A 25,478-nucleotide genomic window follows, 5' to 3' on the forward strand; every position below is an offset into this window, starting at 1 on the left:
TACCTTCTTTATATTTTGTATCATCATCAATCTATTTGTAACTGCCAATTAATTTTATCTATTTTCCAATTCATTCATCGGCTATTTGATCTGACATGACACGACCTCATTTTACAGTCCTGACATGACCTGCCAATACGATCTAATTTAACATACCAGTACTGCTATTTATCATAACAAAACACATACTGTATCTTATTAAAATTCAATTTTCAATGGGCTGGTGGTAAACAAACAGCTTTCACCTACATCGAATGAAGCATGAAATTACATCAACCACAGTAGTATCTGGATCCTTTTCATTAAGAGAAAAACCAATTCATTATTAATTAATATTAAGCGACTATGTAATTTAATCTTTCTGTGAAATACATCACCTACCTTCACCTAAGCATCATTGAGAAAATATCGTCCAACAAGCTCATCCTAAGTAAAACCAAAGCATTAATCACGTTTTTCCCCATCACCCAATACAGAGTAATCCACTGTATATGATATGTATTTTCTCCTGCTATGAGGTTTCTTTAAATAAACATGGTGCATCAGATTTTAATTGGTGTCAGAACTAGGTCTCGGCAAGCAATGGTATGCTTAGGTAATTGCCATGCAAGTAGATCTGTTCCCACACAGAGTAGAATTTGTCATTACTGATGTGAGTAGAATTGTTCAATATTGAATGCAAGTACTCTAGTACTTTTAACCCAAACAATTTGAATTTGTCACATACGAACACATGGTATAGAGGGCTCCCACACTTAGTGTAAGACTCCCAGACAATTTTGTGATCCATTGTGGCCCTTTTCATTCTCTTTTTTGCTCTATTTTAGAGTTACATTTTTACCAATTTTCTAACATAAATAATTAACTGAATATTGCGTATGGTGACTACGAAGAATGACAAACGTGAGGCAATAATTAATTCTACGTTTATTTTTTAATATTGTCAAGAATGACTGAATATTAGTACAATAACTGCGAAATTAATAAATATAGAATTTGCAACCAATTAAACTGAATTTGTCACGGTACAGCTATCAGTACAATACTGACACAAGTTAAGTTTGTCACCAATTGAGTTAAATTTATCACAATGTCAGCATAATACTGACACAAGTAGAATTTTTCAACAATTCAGATGAATTTGTCACCATATATATGACAATATAATACTGATTAAACTATAATTTGGCATCAATTGATTTGAATTTGTCACCATATATATGACAATATAATACTGATTAAACTATAATTTGGCATCAATTGATTTGAATTTGTCACCATACATATGCTAGTACATTTTCTTAGCTAAATGTACAGAATCTTTAATTCCAATGGCTAGTACATTTTCTACCATTATTAAACATTGCCCTACTTTAAAATATAAAATTGTGAAAAATCTTATCATTAGTAATTTTCTTTTTTTAATCTAAATGACAAGTTGATAATGGGTCATTTAATGCTAAATGCTTTCAAAGTATGTAAGATTGTACTGAAGTCTCGATTTTAATGGATCGGTTATTTAAGGAAGTGATGGCAGTTAATGGTATTATCAACTAAGTGACACCTTTATTCTTAAACAATAATAAATTTATTATGAATGTTTAAGTTTGAATAAACAAATATTCGAGTTTGATGTTTATTCTTAACACAAGCCTTCATTAGGTTGACAATATGACTTCATCAGTAATGTATGCTCTTAAGTTTAATGATGATGACTATATGCTCAATGTATATGCTCTCTATGTTTAATGCATGCTGATACTGTATCTTAATTCATACCGAGTACAGTATGCAGAATATAAATTGTGCCGTATGTTCAATGTATGTGAAATATATGCCAACAGTATTTTATTTTTTATTTAACTACATTAAATGAGGGTGTCCCTTACCAGCAATAGTGACTTAAAGTTGTAAATGTTAAAAAAATAAAGCAAAGTGAGAGATAGTAGGAGGTGTATAGGGTAACCATCCTTTCCCCAAATTTTTGAAATATTCAAAAATCTGTGTCTTATTTGATTTTTGATGTAATTTTTATTAATGTGTATTTGTACCGTATTTCACACCAAATGGACCATGAATTTCCAACATATTTGATGGACGAGAATGTTTATCTTATCTTATGTTCCCGTCTTTGAAACATCAATTGTACAGCATATTAATTTTTTTTCCCTTCTCAGCCTGGCTTTAAAGCGGGATCTACACACATACACAAAGAAACATTGTAATACCAATTACAAAAAACACATAATTTCATAGTACAGCAAACATGATGTGATGGTGACACTTTAATAAATTAAATTTACAATATTAACATGTACATGAAAAATAGTGCAATATTTCTTAAGCAGACGACTATGGAAAGCAATGATTGCTGTTATTTTATGGATTTTATATGATTTTGATAAAAAAACAAATGAAAATATATTCATTTATCTTTACTTTTTAAACTTTAATAATTTATTACAGGTAGTCATTAGTTGGAGTACACGCCTATTTGGTGACAATGGTTTAGGCTGCTTTTGTGCTTTCCTGGCAGCTAATGACTACTGTCTATTTAATGTACTTGTTAATGTTATAATCGTTTGATTTTTTCTGATTTGTATTATATTTTGTATATTGTATCTTTTGCCTGAATAAATAATAATAATAATGAAGACCACCTCCAACTTGACTTCATTCAGTATACCACAACATCAAAAATAAAGAGCAAATAACAATGATTTTCTTAAGTTAATACCTATTTTAAAGTATGTTTTAACTTTTAATAAAATCTTTGTTATTAGCTATTTATTGATGATATACTGAATGAAGTCAAGTCAACTAAAGACCACTTTTCTGTGGTCCCAAATTAACAATTGTTTTTTAATTTTATTATTCTAATTAGAGACCACAACCGCTAAAGTCCATGAAAACCCCGGTCCCAAAAGTGGTCTTTAATTGGAGGGAGACCTGTATTACGTACACAGAAAAGAAACCCATGAGCCATTGCGGTAGCACAGAACAGCACAACGTTTATTTATTATTATACTAGATATCTTGCCTGGTTGAAACTCATCAGTGAAAACATTATTTTCCAGGAATGACCAGGGGTCAAACAATTTACATGATGATACAGTATATCATGCTGTGGACAATTCAATTCCAAGTAAGAATGGAAAGAAGCCAAGTTCACCAATGAACTGAGCACATCACAAAGCACCGCCAAAACTATACACTCCAGAAAACACACTGGTGATAATACTAAGCACATAAGAACCAAAATTGTATAGAAAAGAGTTCTTCAAATGGCGGTGATTTTAATCTAGCCTGTCTATGATTTCAATAGAAAACCCATTGCAAAATGAGAAGCCTAGAACACTACTTTAGTTCTCCGGATATAATCCCACCTTGAGTATAAGGTCTTTACGCCCAATGTTTCTGTACTAGTTTTTCCTCGGACAAAAGCCCAGTGTATAATTTAATTGAGTAGCTTAGCCGAATTTTACAAATACTCTTAAAAAAAATATCAAATATTGGCTTTGAACAGGCATCCTCAAGGTCGGTTTTTCAACCCCTCACTGTGCAGTTCGCTTGTGTCCTTGAGCAAGGCACCTTATCTGCATTGCTTCTCTCCACCTAGGAGTATAAATGGGTACCTGGTGGGGTTGCCTGCCTCTGCGCTGATACCAGCAGCAACACCTAAAGCATTGTGGACCGAATGACCAGGGAAAAGAACTGCTCTTTATAACCTCAAGGAAGAGTGCATTATAAATGCCCATACCAGTATCAGTACCAGGCATTCAGTGATGAAAAATTGCCTTTTGATTGAAAAGGGGATTTTCAATTTCCAGTCATCAAGAAAATTCACTGTCGAATGGCCGAGTGGTTAAGGCAGGGACACCGCAACCTACGGCCATAATATCAGCACTGGTTCAGATGTGCACTATAAATAACCCAGTACATCTTTTGAGACGAGTAGGGGTTACCCCAGTGTACTGGTCCAATTATCCCTGTTGTGGATATGTATGAGAGTAGCTGGTACCGGTTTACCGGCCACCTCAGACACGAAGAGACCCTTAGGGAGAAGAAAATTTCTGTATGAGCTACTGTAGTCCATGCTTTGAGCGCTCTGATCTTCATGAAATAGCGCTATATAGATGTCATGTACAGTATGTATGTATTATTAAAACCTCCTGAGCAATCACACATTACCTATGCTTGGCCCCCTTCAAGAAATAAGCGAGGACCCCTACTATTGAACAGTGGACAGTGGTGATACATGGTAGATCATTACAACAGCAAAACATATGCCATTATCCATTACATTTAATAGCCAGGTAATAAAACCAATAGTATGCAAACTAACCCACATTCCTGCAGCAATATATTCAATAGGGTTTTCCGATCTATGTTTATTATGTAAGCTCATATTTTACCAGAAAAGCTTGTACAGTACTATATAAATGCTCTAAATTGGATTATTTCTACTATTTTGTCTTGTAGTTATATTTCTAGTACATGGTCAAACCAACAAAAATTATCCAATACAATAGGCCTATAATTATAAATTTGCTTTTTTTCTCATGTTACTTTATTATCAATAGCTTGACTGAATCTTTTGCAAAATTGCGTCACATATCTTTGCCACATATTAAATTTCCAAGGTGCTCAAATAGGATGGCTGAGACCTCAAGTCCATGGACATCCACTGATTAACCATATGGTTCATTTTGAAGTATAATTTGTAGGAGATTTTGCCTTCATTCCCGAGAAGTCTTCATTTTATATGCAAAGGCTTAATTAGATTTCATGTGTTTATTGGTTAAATTACAATTAGGTAAGCCAAGTAATTTTTACATTTCTCACAGACAGGGGCCGATGATATGAACAGGAGGAAAAGTTTAGTGCTAAAACATGACAACTATGAGAAATTACATTAAAATAACACTCTATTTTCCAAGAATTAGCAATTCATGCTATTTTAGTTTAGTATTAATTTAAATTACTGATTATAAAAAAGGAATGTGATAAGGAAAATAAAATAGTTTCAATAACAATGTAGAAAGCTGAAGCAGACTATACATCATAGTTTTGATCAGCTAACATAGAATTACTGAACTTAAGGTTAATACCAGCAAACATCATTTATGATGGTATAAGCATAAGTGAATTACTACGTCATTAATTGACCTCTAATGCAATTTGGTATCCTATTCCATACACATTAAGTGCATGTCTATTTGACCACTTCATTGACCTCTCAATGCAGGGGTTTGCTACAGTATTCAAAAATTTATTTATTAGTCTAAAATAATAATTTGTTATTCTCACAACAGGAGGGAAATACTAGAAATTCTTTCATGTCATTTAACTTTGAAATGGGGGAAGGGTGCGGGAAGTATTTTGAAAGAACCTGCAAAACTGTAAGAACTTATCTTTTTATTCGCTTTATATATACAATATAAACTACTGTAGTAGTCGTTTTACATACCATTTGGCAAATTAGTACACTTAAGGCGTAATTTGTACAATGGATTGGATTTATTGACTTAAATCCAGTAGGTTCCTTCTGGTGGTGATTGGGCAGTACACCGGCAGACAATACTCTTTTCCGAAGGAATGTACTGTGCTGTTTAACAAGGACATGATCCATACTAAACACAGGACCAAAGACTTAAACATCTAATCTGAAAGACAGTGCTCTTTATACTGTACATCTGCATTTCAGTTTGCTAGCTAAAATACAAGGGAGAGTAGCAGATGGAATTTAACCTGTACCAAAGGATCTCCACGGTGCAGCAAACACTGGTTACCCCCCTCCCCCATTTAGCTGTACTGTTTGTTCTCTTTCCCTCCCCCCCCCCATTTAGCTGTACTGTTTGTTCTTTTCAACTTCTTCATCCTTGCACTAACTGCTCCCTTGTGCAATAGAGTTTATATAAAATTTGAATAAGTGACTAGTAAAATACGTACATGAATGTCTATATAGCATATAAATATTTAATAAATGCAAAAGAAACATGAATTATTAATTTGGTATCAAATTTCATCCTTCATTTCTTCAATATGCAAATACTCGGATACTTCAATTATTAGGCGTTTTTATTATTATATTATTATTACGTTATTTGAATCAAAATTACAGATGATCCATTGATGCTAGAGTCACGTACTGTACAGTATACATTTCATCAAGGCGATTCTTTAATATCTCTAATAGTTGATATCACTGCAATGTATTTTTCTGTACACTTGTATTTAAGTTTGTTTCATGTTTACAAGATATGGCCTCGTGAAAGAACACCTTCACGTTGAACAAGCTTCAAAATAAGAATTTTTAAAATGGCACAGAGCACATTATAGAGAACTTGGTTTTCTTCACATAAATCTTCTGTAAGTGGAATCCCCTAAATTTGTCAAAATTATATAAAAAATAAAGGAAAAAAAGAAATTTATATTCAAATTCAAGTTTTAGACTGCCATTTCCAGCCATAACCATAACATTTTTGCATCTCAGCCCAAAGTATGGTGTATTATTGTATAGTCGCAACCTTCCAGAAACCTAAGGTTGGACACTCGTTGCGTCTCTGTGAGCGCTAGAACGTGATGCCATCTGCTGATTATCGGTGGCATGGATCGTCATTAAGAAAGATCCGTTGTGCATGTCGACCGTGGATCGTCAGGCCCAGTAAGTGCCCATCTTAACAGTGATGCAAGTTTTACCTCTATTTTATTCTACGAAACTCACTTCATTTTAGTGCAATTTAAGATGATGTAGAATCAGGCAATATAATATAGCATAATTGTTGTTTATATTTTAATTGTAATTTTCAAGCAACTTGAATATTCAGCAATATAATTTTAAAAATAATGTGATTAAAAAGGGGGAAAATGCAAAAGGAGGTAATATTCAAATATCCACCTAGATTGTTCCAACAAAGAAACCAGAATATGCAAGGATTATGAAATCATGCCCCATAGTTTATTAGACATGAAGAGGCCATTGCCAATTAAATATGTACAGAACTATATGTATTCAATTCTCCGTTAAGTGTTTGAAACTATTAATGGAATTCCAATTATAAACTACTGTGTTTTTCTTTGGATGCTGGTCTGTTATGCTAGCAACCAATGAAATCACATAATATTTAAATGAATATTACGCGAAGGATTTAATTCATTTTATTTAATTATTGGAGCTAAGCATGCTTTGAATAACTAAACAGGATAGAAAAACACTCCAGTGGATTAAGAGCTGAACTTAAGTGATGGATATCGTTATTAAAATACAGAATACTAAAGCAAAGATAGAGAGTGGCTAGTTACTTATCGCAGACACAATGCTTTCTACAATTTGTTTCCATTGGCCTCTGTTTTTCGCAGGATGGTTTTGGTAACCAGTATACAAATATTGACTGCTCATGAGGGGAATGGTGAAATTTATTGCCTCGAGGTGATGTGGAGACTGCAGTGTATAGTACACACCAAGTAGGCCTAGGCTTACTTCCCAGGCCTAGGCAATCAAAGGGCCAATCTCTCTAGCGTCGTAGAGGTCACGTCTCCTTTACCGTTCGTGCAGGTCTTCGGCTATATTCTCACACGGCAGCTAACGGTTAGCAGGATCCGGATCCTGCTAACCGTTAGCTGTCGTATGTCCATACGAAAAGATCCCGATCCGGATACCAAGAATATGATGATCGAATCACTGGCCAATAAGAAATTGGAAATTGTAAACGCGTACGTGTGATTGGTTGATGATAGAAACGCGCTCAACTTGCTATAAACCGATAGCAGTATTCGGATACCGCTAAGGGTTAGCGCTAACCCATCCGTTCTTCTCACACAGGTGCTAACGGTTAGCGCTAACGGTTAACTTCCGATCTGGATACTAGGGCTCTCGTGAGAACCAGGCTATAAATTACATAGCAATGCGGCCTAGCGATTGCACATCGCGCAGTAGGGCAAAAACATATTATCCTATAAGGTAGTACTTTCTGTTGCCTGCTTCTTAACCAATCAGATGCCTAGAATCTATGTATGCGGTATGTAATTGTAGATGGTGATACAATATGTAATCAAAACCATATTGATTCTATATGTTCTTCTTTATTCAAACATCGTCTGGATTCAGATCAGTAGGATAAATTTCAAATAGTGAATATTCTTTGTTTATGATAATCATATGAATTAATATTTTAATGCGACTACTTTCATCATTTAACAGATATTTTTAATTGTTATTTGGGTAGGTGTGACCTGATCTAAATTACATTATGATAGCTATCGAAGTAAAAACTCAACAATCTTTATAAACACAATTTGTCTACCCCATGGCAAGTAAGAGTGAGAAACTGATTGAATTTTTTTTTTTTTTAATGCAAATATAGCTAGATAAAGCTCCGCATTCTATCTAGGAATGTGTGATCTCTCCTTTTCAAAACTCTAATTTATTCATAACATTTTCTCTGAAAATTAAAGTCAATGCAATCATTATATTCGAGTTTGATGGAGTTGAAACTAGCATGTTAGGTAATTCATACGACCTTACTGCATGTAATGTTAATGTAATGATCCAATAGTAATTCAGCCAGGAAATAATTATTAGGATTGTATTGTACAATTATAATTAAGCACTCAATGTACCAGGGTGAAATAACAATTTAATTAAATGTATTCAACTCACCGAGCTGTACAAAATGAGACATTTACTATAGTCATTAAAGAAATACAATAGGTACTGTAGTTGCTGTATAATATGGTGCATGTTAAGTAGTAATAAATGCTAAATATAACTTTAAACCAGGCTCTGAAGAAAAAAAGAATTGATACTGTCATGTGGTACATCCGATTTTCGGGAATGGTTTATGAGATGCAGACCTTTGAATATATAAAACTGGAGGAAAATTTGAGTCTTGGAAAAATCAGTTGTTACAACACATCAACATTTTCTTCTCCCTGAGCCTGGCTTTTAATAGTAATAAATGCTAATTATAAATTTATTATCAATGTGGATCCAACTTAAATTTCTAAAAAGGTATTATTTTATGCCAAAAAAGATCCTTCCAAAAAAACATATTTTATTTTCTGAAGCAAATACAATATTCTATGAAAACCATGTGCATATTCTACCAACACAGCACTCTGTATTAAAATCCCCCCTTCCCCAAATGTTTTGTTGTAGTAGGTAGCTATTCTTAATATTAAAATATCATTATCATAAATACAATAAATGGCAATGCACTTTCATATCTTAGGGATAGATTCATATTGAAAGAACCACAGTATAAAATAAGAACAGCATGTTTTATTGAAAAACCAAAACTGAATATAAAAATAATAAGAGTTTAACCTACACTGTGGTGCTATTTTATGGAATTAGTCTTGATGATAGAAATGCACCAAGTCTTATCAAATTCGAACAATTTACAGTATTTTATCTTGATTCCATACTTGTAAAATTTTAACAGTTTATATACTGTCTGCTGACAAGTTTTTATAACAAAATTAATACTGAAAGCTCTTTAGTATTTCAAAAAACAAATTTGCTATCCACTGTAGAGTACTGAGTACAGATACAGTACCAAAGAAAATCTGAACTCTCTAAATTACAAATTAGTAGTACGTAATTAGGAGATGTTACTATACGAGTATCGCCTAATGTAGGTCACTCTATGTAAAACTGTAAGTTAATAATAAATTGGAATGATGTACAAGTTATTGAATAAACAAACAGAATAATGACAAAGATAGACATGAGTGGGTTGTCAATGGTGTGTACTTGTGGAGACTGATAATTACAAGTGCTATCTCTGCTTGCACTCTACTTGTTATACCAGTTAAAGCTCACAGTAAATTTACATTTAAATGAAGGAGAAATGATTAATTGCGATGTCAAAACTGAAATTAAGACAACTGGTACATATCAAATAAACTGAATACTATTATGCAATTAATTGTTTGCCTCATTTTTTTTTTGTTATTCAAGATGAGTGAATGAGAATTTATATTTCTAAATTCTACTATTAAAAAATCAATGACTTAATGCAGTAAATAATAATAATTATAATATTAATAATAATACATTTATTCCTTAAATTTACATCATTTTTAATTTTTTTTAAACATTTAATAGTTTACAGTAATGACCCTTCCAGCTATTTAATATATTTAAAATAACTTTATTTTATTGATGTAAATATTATGAAATGATTTGCAATATGCTAAAGACACAGGTCAAGACATAGCATTCAAGATAATTTTAATAAGCTCATAAAGCTATAGAAACCATCCCACTTGCTAAACAAAATGACAAGCTCTCATCTCATCTAGAATGCATAAAGAAACCTACAGAATCAATACAAAAAGCTAAAAATACATAGTCAAATAGGCTACTGAAACCCTGGTTAAACATAATGTCTTAATATCCACATGATTTCAGTTCACCTTGCTGGATACAAAGCTATCAATACAACAGCTGTCCAGCACACTGTCTCTATCTGCGACCCTATCAAAATGCAACCTAATAGTTGGTTAACAAATTAACGCGAGCTGCTAATTAACGATACTTACATGAATACTGTCAACATCTACGAGGTATTCCTTGATGGAATTTATTAATTAATGTAATACTTAATTGAAATGGACAAGCCAGGGAAAGAATTAAGCTCACCATTCAACAATTACATCCAAGTCGTTCCAGAAGATTTTTTTTTTTACAGTTCTTATCTTCAGGTCTTTCCATCATTCTTCTATATTTCAATAACAAAGTAATACTTGAAGAAGCTACAGTAACAGTAAATTGGTGCTTCATAGTAAATAGGCTTATAATAAGTAACAGTTCCTGAAATTTTTTTGGTATAAATAATAATAATAACTTTCCTGGTTTCATTGGCTGGAAATCAATTGTTTCTGCAGTATAAAGGATAGTACTATATATTGGTGAAAACTATTGTTATAATCTTATATGTTTTAATTGAATTTTGACAAATATTATATTTTAATAATTGTTAAAACAAGGCAAAAATTCCACCTAACCAGCTCATATTAATATGTTATATGTTGATTACAATAGTATAATAATATTCAAAAGGTTTAAAATCACAAAATATGGGTATTTGTTGAACAAAAGTATCTATCACTGATAACACCAATACTCTACGAAATACTGTATGACATTAAATACATCTTTCCAAATCAGCTGAGGAGGTCCAAAGGTCATTCCAAGATATTTCTAAGAATCTACTTCATCAATAGTGTCTGTCATGTGTATGATACAGAAAAAGGTATATTTGGAGATTCTAGCTCATCCCAAATGCTATTCACTTGTTTTAATGACAAAAATTTATTCTTATTAAATCTTCTGGATCTTGTTTATGCTGGAGTGCGACCCCAGGTCAGAAGAGTTGCATGTACATGGAATCATCTTCATATAATTAACATAAGGCATGATATCAGAAGGCGAGTATACTGTACATGAATATGTAAGAAATTATTTTAATATTCATCATTTATGCAATATTGATAAAATCTGACTGAGTACAATTATAGTAGCTTGTGATTTATCATTTTAATATGATATAAAACAACGTATTTATTTATTTTATTTATTTATTCACAATATTTAACCAGGGTGGCCAGTCAAAAAGACTGGTGTCTCTTTGGGCACTGAGAACAAAAATGGTACTTAAATTTACTTATTTAAATTTGTTGATTTGTATTGAGAAAATACTTCATAAGAATATAGCATTTGAATGAGCTGCTCAAGATGAAATCATTCAAACATGAACTATATATAAAAAAGAGCCGTTGCTTTGGTATTTCTTGGCCAAACCAACTTTGTTCGTTCAAGCCCAATTAAAATCTAATGTAAGCTACATTAACTACAGTAGAACCTCTCTTAAGGGGACACCTTCGGGATCGAAAAGTGTGTCCCCTAATAATTGGCCATATTTTTAAAAGATATACTTTCCTTTGTTACGCAGCTGAAAAAAGTTCCCCTTGATCAACGATAGGGATGGAAATGAGGGGTATAATGTGTCGATTTTTACTTTGAACAACTTTTACAAACTTGAGTAGAAACGTACAGTTAAAATTTAGTAGTGTTCAATCACAGCCTCCAATATCATACTGGGTCATGGGCCAAGAATTGTCCGACCGTATAATACAATTGTGAAGGGTCAATAATATTTTTATAGATTTTAGTTGGGAAATTACCAAGGACAATAATAAGGAGGCTGATGTCCAAGACAGGAAAAAAGTGTGAATGGTCGGGCGTCCCTCAAAATCCATTGAATGTGGTCCTGGGGGAAAGGCCTCCAAAAACATGACAATTTCGGGGTTTCAAAGGCTTATTAAATCGATTTTAGAGTCTACTAATATAGAAAATACATATAATTTTTTTCCCCCGGGGAATTGTGGTTTTTCTCCCTGACAGGGCAGGCCTCCCTCACAGGAGGCTATAGCCCCTTGGCCCAGTAGCACCACTACTGTATTCAGGGCACATTAATTTCTTGAGCGCTGCCTGGATACAAGGGGCAAGTTCATTATTGTCTTTCATGCTTGAGGTAAAATGTTGAATTTCTGTGACCATGAACTTTGACTTTTCCTCCAAAAATTGAATTTCCACTACATTTCATGATCCATTTATTAGTTTTTGCGTAATCTTGATAAAAGACAGAATACAGCCCGACAGACAGACAACAGTGATTACTGTACATACTATAACATCCTTGGCTGAGGTAATAAAAGAAAAAGAAAGAAGAATATGATATCCTTGATGCAGCTTTTGTTTTTCAATATTCTATCCAACATAAATGATAAGCCAATTTGTAGTTTGAACTGCACATGCCCATATCAAGGTCAATTGACATAAACAACCATACACCACATATAGGTTTATGTAGATAGATCTTGGCTACGGGTATGCGCAGTTCAGACTACAAAATAGCTCATACTTTACATTAAGTAAAATATTTATGCAATAATCATCAGAAGCCGAGGTGCCAAGCTCTATCACGTTTCACAATTCAACACCAAATCTTGACCTTACATTATTCCTAAAATCTCATTATATTATGAAATATGACCCAATAACAATCCTGTATATGTAAAATTCTAGATTACGAACTCTGTTCGAATCAAGAGAAATGTAATTGGGAGATGTTAATGTATTTGAATTGTCCAAATTTTTTCTTGCACAATTATAACTTATTGCAAGGTAATGTTAAATACAGAATTAGAACAAACATTCAGCTGAAATTTACACAAAATACTCTGTACAATAAACAACCAATATTTAGATATTTTTGTTTGAAAAAAAAAGTGCACATACAAAACACTGCAGATTATCATATTTGTATATAGAGATGATAGAAATAATGTACATGTAGTTATGTGGGAATATTGGTGCTTGTACAGTTATAGGTAATTAGCAGTGAAGGCATATTTTGTGAGTTGGCATATTGTACTGGTACAATGTGATTAGAAGTGACAGTCTATTGGTATAGGCGTCTGCATGGGTATTTCAGCAGCTAATACTGTAGTGTCTGTATACTACTACATGTTTACTTTAAGTGAAAACAAGCAGCAAAGAGTTATTATTTCTGGTAAGGACAGCCTCTTCTAATGGAATTTATGCCAATGTTGTAATGATGCTTAAAAGTGTCGATTGATGAACTGCCGACAACGTGTTGTGATAATGACTTCCATGTATTAATGACCCTACCATAAAAAAAGATTGCCCTGGTGCGTGTGTTATACCTAGTTTCAGCATGAGGCTTGTAAACATGACCTCGAATAACATTAAGCCCAGGAAAGTTGAACAAATGTTTTCTTGCCGACAACTAACTCCAAGTGGCTAAATTGAAGAGTTCGTGAATTTATCGTACTGGTGGCTAAAGGGAAGTACTTGCACAGTTGTCTAAAGTGTAGTTATTTTATGCTGGTACAGGTAGCTACTGTATGTAATGCTACGTACAGGGGGGGCTAAAGAATAGTGTTTGTACTATATGTGTTAAAGTGAAGTGTTTTTACACCGAGTACAGATGACTGAAGTGAAGTGTTAGAACACTGAGTACATGTGGTTAAAGTGAAGTAAACACTGAGTACAGGTGGCTAAAGTGAAATTGGAACACTGAGTACAGGTGGCTAAAGTGAAGTGTTAGAATACTGAGTACAGGTGGCTAAAGTGAAGTATTAGAACACTGAGTACAGGTGCAGGCCTCGAATTTGGGGATTTTATGGGTAAGGCCAAATGGCCTCCGGTATGACATGATTTTGAAAGGCACCAAGGCCAAAATTTCAAATATAAAAGGGCACCAAGGCAAAATTTGATTTAGCTTCAGCACTAATCTCTAGCGAGTGCCTTGATTTGTAGCCAGGCTAGGCCTAGGCAAGCTAGGCCTAGGCCAAACCAAGCTAGGCCTAGCCAAGACATCATTGTCAATGGTAAAATGACTTTGTTTAAAGTATTAACTATTATCGATTCAATGTTGGAATATACTTTTACTTTTTTGGGACGGTCGGCAATCGTAAACAAAACAGTCAAAGTTCAAGAAGTTCAATATCTGATGTTGTTGCTCAGAGCGTGTTGTCATCGGAGAGGAGGCCACACCTCTAAACTGGCCCTCATCAACTAGATTAGCCGAGTGTCAACCAATTAGGTTAATTTCACACCCTTCAGCTGCGATGACGTCAGATCCCCCAAAGCTAGCTGCACAGCAAGCACATGTTTACTGCAATTACCACTCGAGTCGGACGCATGCGCACACAACAGTAACCGCAAAAACAGTTCATATATCAACACACATGGAAATTATCTCATGTTCAGCCACTGCAACCTTATCTAGGCCTAGGCTAGCCAAGGCGACCTACGTTTTTGGCTTTCGTGTTTTCATTCAAAATCTGAACGTTCTTATTTAGATTTATTTTACGTATCAAATGATCTTATTAAGCATCGTGAGGGCACCGAGGCCAAGGCTGAAAAGGGCAGGCAAGTAGTGGCCGTCGTCGTGCTTCATTTTCAGGGGCACCAAGGCCAAATGGGAGGGCACCGTCGGCAATGGCCGCCGTAAAATTTGAGGCCTGCAGGTGGCTAAAGTGAAGTGTTAGAACACTGAGTACAGGTGAAGTGTTTTAATCAATACAATTTAGTAATATACAGTAGTATTGATGGTTAATGTGAGATCACTTTTCATTTCATTTATTTCGTCTCATTAAAATACATAAAAAAACAACAACCGGTTACAATACAACAAAGTAAAAGCACAAAATATCTGAAACAGGCTGAGACAGGATTCCTAAAAGTGAACCAAATCACTATCATGTAGGTCTCCTAATGCACTATTCCGATTACACATAAATAATAAAATGAACAATTGAAATAATACTTAAAATCTGTAAAATTTTCCTTAACAATAAATATATATATATATATAGAAATTGTAAAAGTTACTGAAAATATAATTTAAGATCGTTTAAAAATTGCTTTAAGATTCACTTAATACAGATGGCTAGGTTTAGTATTTACATGCATGTGGCTAAATACATAAGTACTTAATTAAAATAAACTGAATAAAAAAGTACTTTAATTTAATTTTTAAAAATGCTTCATAAATATTTACAAATCAAGTTGAAGCAAAAGCGCATTCTTTAAAGAAAAAAGAGAATCGCACTGACAAATTTGAATGGGGAAGGAGTTCTACAACACAGGCATACGGCAGAGAAATGAAAATTTATGGGCGTTACACCTCGCAAAATGAATTGAGAGTGATCACAGATGGCAAAAGTGAATGTGTTTGTACACTAGTACTAGTACAGGTAGAAGTGCGTACACTCCTTCAGGTGGCCAAAAGTGAAGTGTCTTACTCTGTACACTACTGTATTACAGGTGGCTAAAGTGAAGTGTCTGACTCTGTACACTACTACTACAGGTGGCTAAAGTGAAGTGTTTGACTCTGTACACTACTACAGGTGGCTAAAGTGAAGTGTCTGACTCTGTACACTACTACAGGTGGCTAAAGTGAAGTGTCTGACTCTGTACACTACTACAGGTGGCTAATGTGAAGTGTGTCTGACTGTACACTACTACAGGTGGCTAAAGTGAAGTGTCTGACTCTGTACACTACTACAGGTGGCTAAAGTGAAGTGTCTGACTCTGTACACTACTACAGGTGGCTGAAGTGAAGTGTCTGACTGTACACTACTACAGGTGGCTAAAGTGAAGTGTCTGACTCTGTACACTACTACAGGTGGCTAAAGTGAAGTGTCTGACTGTACACTACTACAGGTGGCTAAAGTGAAGTGTCTGACCCTGCACACTACTAAAGATGCTATAGTGAAGTGTCCGACTCTGTACACTACTACAGGTGGCTAAAGTGAAGTGTCTGACTAAAGTAAAGTGTTCTTATTAATAAATAAAGGTGGCTAAAGTGTTTAGCGTACAAGAATCTACTACAAGTGTCTAACGTTAAGTGTTTGCATACTGGTACAGGTGAAGTGTAGCTATTAAGTGTTTCACTATTACAGGTGGCTTTACTGCCTTCAGATTCTTGTGGAATATTCTAATGCGAAATTCCCTTAAAGGACAATATTCTATAAAAAATATAAACATACAGGTATCAAATTCACGCCTGCCATATTGGATATACCATCACAATTTTCTCGTGTATAGTAATGTGATAGATTGCCAATACATAAATTTTTAAAATATATTATGCAAAAAATAAGCGCAACAGTTGTGGCTTAATCCTCAACATCAAGCAGGGGTTCGAACCCCTCACTCTGCAAGTCGCTAGTGTCCTTGGACAAGGCACTTTCTCCAGTGTCTCTCTCCACTCAGAAGTGTAATATGGGTACCTGGAGGTTCATGTACAAATGCGCTGATTTATTTACTGCAGCAAATAATGTAATGAAATACTCCCCCAGGGAGATAATGCACGTGTTCCATAGGCATCATTCCAATGACTGGGGTAATAATGTGAAGCGCTCTGAGACTTAGTTGTGTAGAGCACTATATAAATATATATTATCATTATAATTACTAGTTTTGAAAACAAGGTATTGTTCCAGCTTCATAACTTGAAGGTAATGATTGAGAAAATAATGATCTCGCAATTGCAAGAAAGCAGAATGCAGCAGAATGTTGTTGTTCATTCAAAATGAATTCATCAAATCTTGACACAGGGCACTTTATGATTTGTATAATTATGTATAATAGCTTATTTTAAATATAATGCAGTAAGGGGTCGTCCAAAAACTATTTTAACGCAAGTGCCACGTTATCGCCCTTTTCACTATCACATCTACCGCGAGTTCGTTAATGAGGCAGATCAGGGAAGCATAAGATTGCTACCGCGGTACAGTAGGTCATGAATATTTATTAGCTGTAGTAATTATGACACAGTTGAACCGCCATATAGTACCCGCCAACTCAGCCTAACTTTAATGGCTGGACTAGGCCCTAGATCGTTTTTTGTTTTTTTTTTTTTACACTTGACTGTAACTGACTGGTGAAAGTAAAATATAATACAAAAATTGCCAACGTGCTTCATCAACCTTTCGCAGGTTCGTACAGAATTTGTCTCATACAGAATTCTTCGTAAACAACAACTTCTACCCCGTGGGTGACGTACCGCGAGTGCCGCAGTAAACAGAATGAGTTAGCTATCATGCATGTAGTTATTTCGTTAGCTCGTGAACGGTGAATATTAGGCCACGCCCATATGCCGCGTTAGTGAAAATCAGCGACAAAACAGCCGATAATGCGGTACTCGCATTAAAATAGTTTTTGGACGGCCTCTAATGGTAATGAAAAATTATCCAGCACCAGTTCCAGTGCCAATACCAGCACAACTAGTACCGGTGAGAGTACCGCTACCAATACTGGTATGTACCTGCACCAGTCCCTGTATTATGCAAAAGTATTAACTGTAGAAACATTGACAGTCCTTATGTGTATCAAAAACAATCAAGTGGTTACTTTTTTAGTTATTTTTAACAGTAAATTTCTATGTTAATGCAAGTGACTTATGGTATGGTATAGCTATGACACTAAATGGTTCTTTTGAAGATTGCAGAGGATTTTTTTTAGTGTGTGTTAACAGGATTTGAACCACAAGCCTTGGTACACACTGCACTGGCCGAGGCGATTAAATAGGGACCGTAATATGACAAGACACGTGCAACAAACTGTTTTCAATGCAGATCTGTTTAGACTGAACCAACAATCAGCAGGAAAACCAACAATCAGCAGGAAACGGGAGATTTTTATGCTGAGTTGACTGTTGGTCGAGGTAACTGTGGCCAACTTTAATTGGACTGTACAAGCATCTTAACCACCAAGCTAATGCTCGAATCAATTGGAATTGAATAATACTACTTTACTTTTATCTGCAGCATTCGTTAGATAAAAAATACAATCCTGAGGCATAATCAATATATTGCAAGTTATATTGTAGTATACAAAATATATCCACTATATAATCAGCGAATGCACTCTATGATTAGTCACTGCGTATGAGCATTACATGTCAATGCCAAGTAAATTGCAAACGGACAGACGTCTTAATGAGACAAGAGTAGAAATTTAATTTCTATATAATCACGCAACACCACAATGGTCATGTATAATGCAGTTTTTGTGTTAAGGTGTGGCTTAATTTAATTCATGCCTTTCATGCATTATTTAATATGGGTGGAATACTCATTAAAAATTCAGTGAATGCTGTGAGAAAACAATGATAATATCTATAGTATAGCAAGTTCAATTTAAACAAAAAAGACTTAAATAGGATGCAAATAATCCATATTCTGTAGAAAAATACAATTTATCACTTGTTTTATCAGTACTCTATTTAAGAAGGAACTTTTAATTTATAGCACAAAGCTACTTTATAGTAGCAATCTCTATAATCTGCCTTAATTCAAATTCAAAATGAAAATACTGATAAAGTGGATTATCAATTAAAAATAACAATTGTTTCAGTAAAGATTCAAATTATGAATCAATTAAAATGTATTTATAGATTTAATGATCTAAAAACTACTAAATTTTTAAGACATTAAAATTTAACTTAAAAATTGGTGGTAAAAGTAGATGCTAATGAGCAATCAGTCATAAAATTTTACATATAAAATATGAATAACTATGAAAAATATTAAGTAAATTGAACTTACAAATATATATGGAAGTGCACAATGCTTCATAATATCTATCAGACTGCATCACAATGTACTGTAGATTGATACAATAACCTGCAGTGGGCTTGTGTCAATAATTATTAACATTTTATGTACTGTATAATAATATCAAAGACAAGGCTATGTAGCACTGTTTGGTCAGCTGAACTATTGGTTACAGTTCACATTCACTTAGTAGCAAACTGTCTTCCCATTGGTCTATTAATATTATTCAAAAGATGCATTGCTTTTCATTGGTTCACATTTTATAAATATCCATCGTGAGGTAGTTTCGTTTGGTTTATTCTCATTATTGCAATATGCTTCTCATTGTATTACTTTATAACATGGTTCAAAAGAAAATAATTATTCTCATTGGTATCAAAATTGTTTCAAATGATGCCAAAACATATCATTGGTTACTTAAATGCATCTCATTGGTGTACCTAATCTGTTCAATTCTGAATTCTGAATCAGAATAATTACTGTAGCGAGAAAATGGGATTTATGATTGTGATCCAATTGTTTTTCATTTCAATGAATGTATACTGTACCATACAGTAGGTACTTAATCGCTGTTAATCAGTCACCATCTCATTAAGTGTGTAGACCTCTGCTTATATAAAGAAGCTATAAAATAATATCAGTATTTATTATGATCATAAAAAATATATTTTCCTTTATTACGGTAATATTAAATTAGGTATGGAATAACTTCTCCTTTAGAGGTATGATGTTATTATGCATGATTCCCACAAGTATTCAGCACAAGACCCTTAGTTTACAATTTGGTTACTACAGTAGACTCACTAAGCTAAGACTATTCCAAGTTTGCATTCATCTTATTCTCAATGTTTTGCAGTTCAGTATGCAATAAACAGGTTTAATAATACTAAATTAGATATTGAAAAAAAAAAACCCAAAAATACCTTCATTAGAGATATATTAAACTATGGTCTAGTTAGAGAAATACATATTTCCCATCAGAATACAAAATAAAGACGAAAAGAAGGAAATTATAATCATAAAAATAAAATCAAAAAGAAAAACAAAAATTTAATATTTACAATTGCACAAAAGTATTGCCATTGCTGTAATTGCAGCAAACTAACAGAAATACAACATTCTGTGATTGCTATTCAGATTACTAATATTAATATTCTAACAATAAATTTTGGTTATTAGATTTTATTTAATGGCCAAAATAAAGTTTATCTTAATTCATCATTGTAAGAAAACTCATACAATGACAAGTAATTTATAGTTGTTGATAAAAATTTAATAATAAGGTCATAAATTAATGGAATAACAACTTGTGTTTGAATAAATTTTTGAACAAATAATAATGTTCTTATTGAGTACTAAGCTATGGGCAGAAATCAATAACGTAAACATGCTTATAATTATACAGTTGGTGCGCACACAGTAATTAAACATGTTCTAAATGCCTACTTAAAACCTACTGAACCAAACTAATGTTTAAAGATCTGTTCTGAACAATTACAATGTGTTAGCTTAATGTTTAAGGTTTTTCTATATTTTAATACAGTTATACTTGCCTAAGTCGACTGTGCCTAAGTCGAATAAATTCTAAGTCAAATAATTTCTAAGTCGATCTTATTTTACATGCCAAATTGTTGTGTTTTCCATTATTTAACAATCTGTAAGTCAAATTTTATCTAAGTCGAACAATATTTCAATGGCATTTTGGATTCGACTTAGGCAAGTTCAACTGTAATCAGTAAAAATATTTAATTAAAACAAAGAATTGTGTATTTAGTGAAGAAGTATTACTTTACTTCTTAAATAATGACACAGATCTACAAAACTGTAGCTTTTGCTGATACAGACATTTGGTTATGAATATTCAAGATTATTTGCCAGTTACGGTCATTGCAAACAATAATTATCTTCTTTTAATTTTCAATTGAATATTAATATTACTAACTAAAAGTATATAAAAATATTTTCCAATTTCCTACAGGTATAAATAAAGCATACCATGTATAGATTTTAAAATCCAACTACAAAATTACTTTTTAAGGAGGACTGAATAATCATTTCATACAAAATGTAGAATCTTACCGAATAGTTTATTATTTTCAAGGGGTGTTTTAAATGAGAGAAATCAATTATTCTTATATCTAATTTCTGGTTTCATACTTCAGAGAATGAAATAAAAATGCATTAATCAAATTATGGTGGTTGTATAATGGAATGATTACGACATTGTGTGTGGTACAACTTTAATTTTCCAAGAACAAAATCTGCGAATCGAATAAACTGCGCATTGCTGCCTGCAATGTAATTTGTATGGTCGCATACACAGCAGTAAATCAAAACCGATCAGGAAATACTCATCATATTGCAGAAACGTATGTAATCCAAGTTAAGCAAAATCCTACTTGCTTTAGAACAAAATTCTCGCATCCTTCTCTTCATCTGTGAAGAGTACTGTATACTGAAATTCAAGGGAATGGTACAACGTCTGCATACAGCCAGATTAAATTCAACGCATTTTCTGCTTTGCAAGTGTATCGGCTCCTTTAAACTCTTGTTTCTACATCCATCAAATTATGCTGACGTCATCAGACTGTGTTCCTATGCTGTTATCTAATGTCTTTGCAATCTGATTAGCTGATTTATCCAGCATACTACACATTGCTAGATATTTTCTGATCAGTTCACTGGAAAATGAATGAAAGTAACATTTTCTATTGAAAATAAAACAACAATTTCATCAGGTTCTAAGAACTATAATGACATCCCCTATAATAATAGATCTTCTCTGAATCTCATCAGCGGGCTACTATATTTGGTTTTCAAGTGGATATTTTTCAAAATTATAGAAAAACAATCAGCAACAGCATAATTACAACAACAAAATAAACCTGACTGATATTTTCAATGACTGAAGAACCCATAAAATGCTGCATACCTGAACATCTGATCACCATCCATAATGATATCATTCCTGAGGTTACAATTCCAAACCACAAAATATGCAGAAAGTAAGGATTATTGCAATATACACAGCGGCACTGCACAGCTAATTTTTTCCAGAAGCAGAATTTCAGAAACACAAATGCAAACTACCAATATAAATACTTAAAAAAATTATACAAATACAATTAAATTTTTGAAAATCAACATGTAGAGTGATTCATGTAACTTCTGGTTTATACACCAAGGTAACTTAAATTTATTTTGCTATAAGGAAGTCAATATGCAGGTTATCTTCCACAGTGTTCTATCATTATTCATCCATCATTTTATACTGTTACTAAATTGACCAAGAAACAGATTAATCTGATTGAAAGCTGATGAAGGATATCAAATTATAAGCTAGAAAAAAAAACAAAATGAAATGTACATCAAGGATCTGGAATCCTACGATTTAGCAAGATGTTCTCTGCTCACACAATTTAAATCTTTCAACACATTGTGATCTATTTTTAGACAATAAATTAACAGTTAATTACATTACAGAGACAGGCCATCACACAGATGGTTCTTCCATGTTTACCGTACTATCACACAAAACACAGAATGGGATTTTATAGTTGTAAAATCAATATCAAAAATTAATTCAAATAAATTATTAATTGCATTTTAATATAAATATATTTAGCTTAATGTAATGGTCAATAAATAAACTGAGTTGATGAATGGATATAAACATTTTTTATTTTTGGACCATTAAGTATTACCATGAATCATATCCTATTATAAAAAGAACCCATTTTTTTCTAGAAATTCCCTTTTAAATTATTATTTAAAAAGTACCATTTGCATGGAAGTTGTTGAATTTAACTCCAAATATTTGAAATTCAGCATTTTTTTTTTGTCTTTCTGGACATCTGATGTGTTATCTTTAAAATTTAACCGAACCATGGTGGGGCTGAGGTGGGTATGGACTGAAATTACCCTTTTGTGAAAAATTAGAACCCACCTTTACAAATCCTGCCTATAAGTTGAATGATCATCACCATTACCAGTGTCACCTCCACTGTGCCTAGACAAAACCAATTAATTACCAGTGTCACCTCTACCGTACTTGGCCAGAACCTACCGTACCTGCATACCTGCCATTATTTGACAGTCAAAAGAAGGTAGGAATTTAAATTAAATTTGGCACATAGCGCCAAAATCGGGCGAACACCTGAGCAGTGTAGTGTCTCCTCCCATGACTTGGGTCTCGGCTGCCTAGAGAGTCCCTGGTGAGGTCAAGAGGGATACTTAGAGGGAGCTTAGAGGATTTAATCTAAAGGCCCACATAATCAATTTTTCAGGTTGTAAAAGAAAGAAATACAAAAGGAATTATTTAATATTGTCCTTTATTTACACTGTACAATACTTCGTTCACAACTGCTCTGCAAACTGCGGCTATGACAGTGCCTTATACTGCATGTTGTAGACTTAGCTTTAGCTAGCAAGTCACCATCTGGAGACCAAGAATAACATGGCATGTCTGAACATACAAAAATGCTTATTTTAGTTGCCAAGGGATCACAGAGTGTTCCTACCACCATGTGTGTCTTCGTACAATGGTGCTGGCATGGTCTTCACTGTCTCTTCAAAGAGAACTTCTGGTATGAATTGTGATTTTATGGACACACATTCCCCCAAAATGCATCCACACAGTGGCACTTGGCATCCTGATACAGTTAACTGCAAAATTCTCTGCACGAAGCCTCAGGAATTAACTTTAGTGAAAACACACTCCGGAACAATTCAACTACTGTTTCTTCAGTACTGAATTCAGGGATGTCTATTCTCTTTTGGCTGTATCGATCACTACATAGCATACTGATTTTGTCTTTCAATGGAAACTTCGTCATCATAACTTAGGACATTTATGTCTGACGTTTTCTTTTAATTGTTATACTTCTCATGTTTCAGATGTTTTTTTTGTTAATTAGCTGCATGGCTCCAAATCCGATAAACAGTCCAATACCATCTGTGCCTTCTGTATACACTTCACTCAACATTGAGGTCCAGCGCAGTATCCAGACATTTAACCAGAACCACTATGATCATAATCAAACACTACTGCCAAGAGGGGGATCAAGCAGTGCAAGTGCCTTGGGGGGCCCTGAGACAAAAAACAATTTTTTGATCTACAGTACAGTACCGTGTCTGTATCATTTGAAGGACCTCAGCCGGCGTCAGACACTCGCGTTTTGGACTCCGGCAGCTAAGCTTCCTTGGGTCGCTCTTGGCAACACTGTAATCAATATTACTACTACAGTATTTGATCAGTTACCATCACCACAAGCCAATATGTTATAATATAGTTCAAAATCATAAATACTATAACATTAATTGATTTACCAGTATGACAAATACTGATAGCTAAAGGCATTAACATTGTTTAAGGTGTTGCAAGAGCTATAAATGATGGTACAGTGCCACAAGGCAAAGACATTCCATAACAAGAACATGTTACAACAGGTTTAGTCAGCTTGCTATTCCTTAAATTTATGTTGAAGAATAAATCTGATGCATGAACATACAGTACAGCTTGTAAGGCATTTTTGACTGGTCAGGGTTAACTAAGAATAGAATTAATGAGTTATAAGGCAGATGGCCTACAATAAGTACATTGCCGTATCAAGATGCTTATGTCAGGAGCATACAGGAATGTTTTTATATTTTCTTAATCACTTGAGAAAGGTTATTGAAGTTTATGATTTGAAAAACATAGGTTCAATCACCATTCAATATTAATTACTTCTGAATCAGATGTTATGTTACTCAATTATTCAATGCATAATTACCTCCGCCAAGGAGGTTATGTAATCACTGCTGTCTGTTAGCAAAAAAAAAAAACACAAAAACAAATGAATGGATTATCATAAAATTTAGTGGAATGGTACATTAAGCCAAATGAAAAAATATACTTGTTAATTGTCACCGCCCACCCCTTATTTTCTAGTACCTCTATTTTTTTTTTTTTTTTTTTTTTTTTTCAATTTTTAAAATTTTCAAATGATGAAAATTGACTAAAACCTGCCAATAATCGGCGGAAAATGATCATTTTTATTCAGCTTGAGCACATGGAGCAAGCTGTGAAGTGTGCCATCAAACATCATACAGTACAGTAAGTGTGTTGTTTATTTCACAGCAGCCCAGAATGATTCAGCACATATACTTGACAGAAGTCACAGACGATGCGATCGGTAGTTAGTAGGCGTACATCTTTAACTTGCCTGTTTTTAGAAATACACAATATCTTAAATATGATAATAATACTGTACAATGAAGACAAATAATAGATTAAGATTTAAGCGTTACACCATCTAGGCAGCCTGAGCGAGGAA

This window comes from Anneissia japonica, unplaced genomic scaffold (assembly GCF_011630105.1).
Source record: "Anneissia japonica isolate Jap-2015-1 unplaced genomic scaffold, ASM1163010v1 scaffold287945_len1679841_cov205, whole genome shotgun sequence".
NCBI lineage: Eukaryota > Metazoa > Echinodermata > Crinoidea > Comatulida > Comatulidae > Anneissia > Anneissia japonica.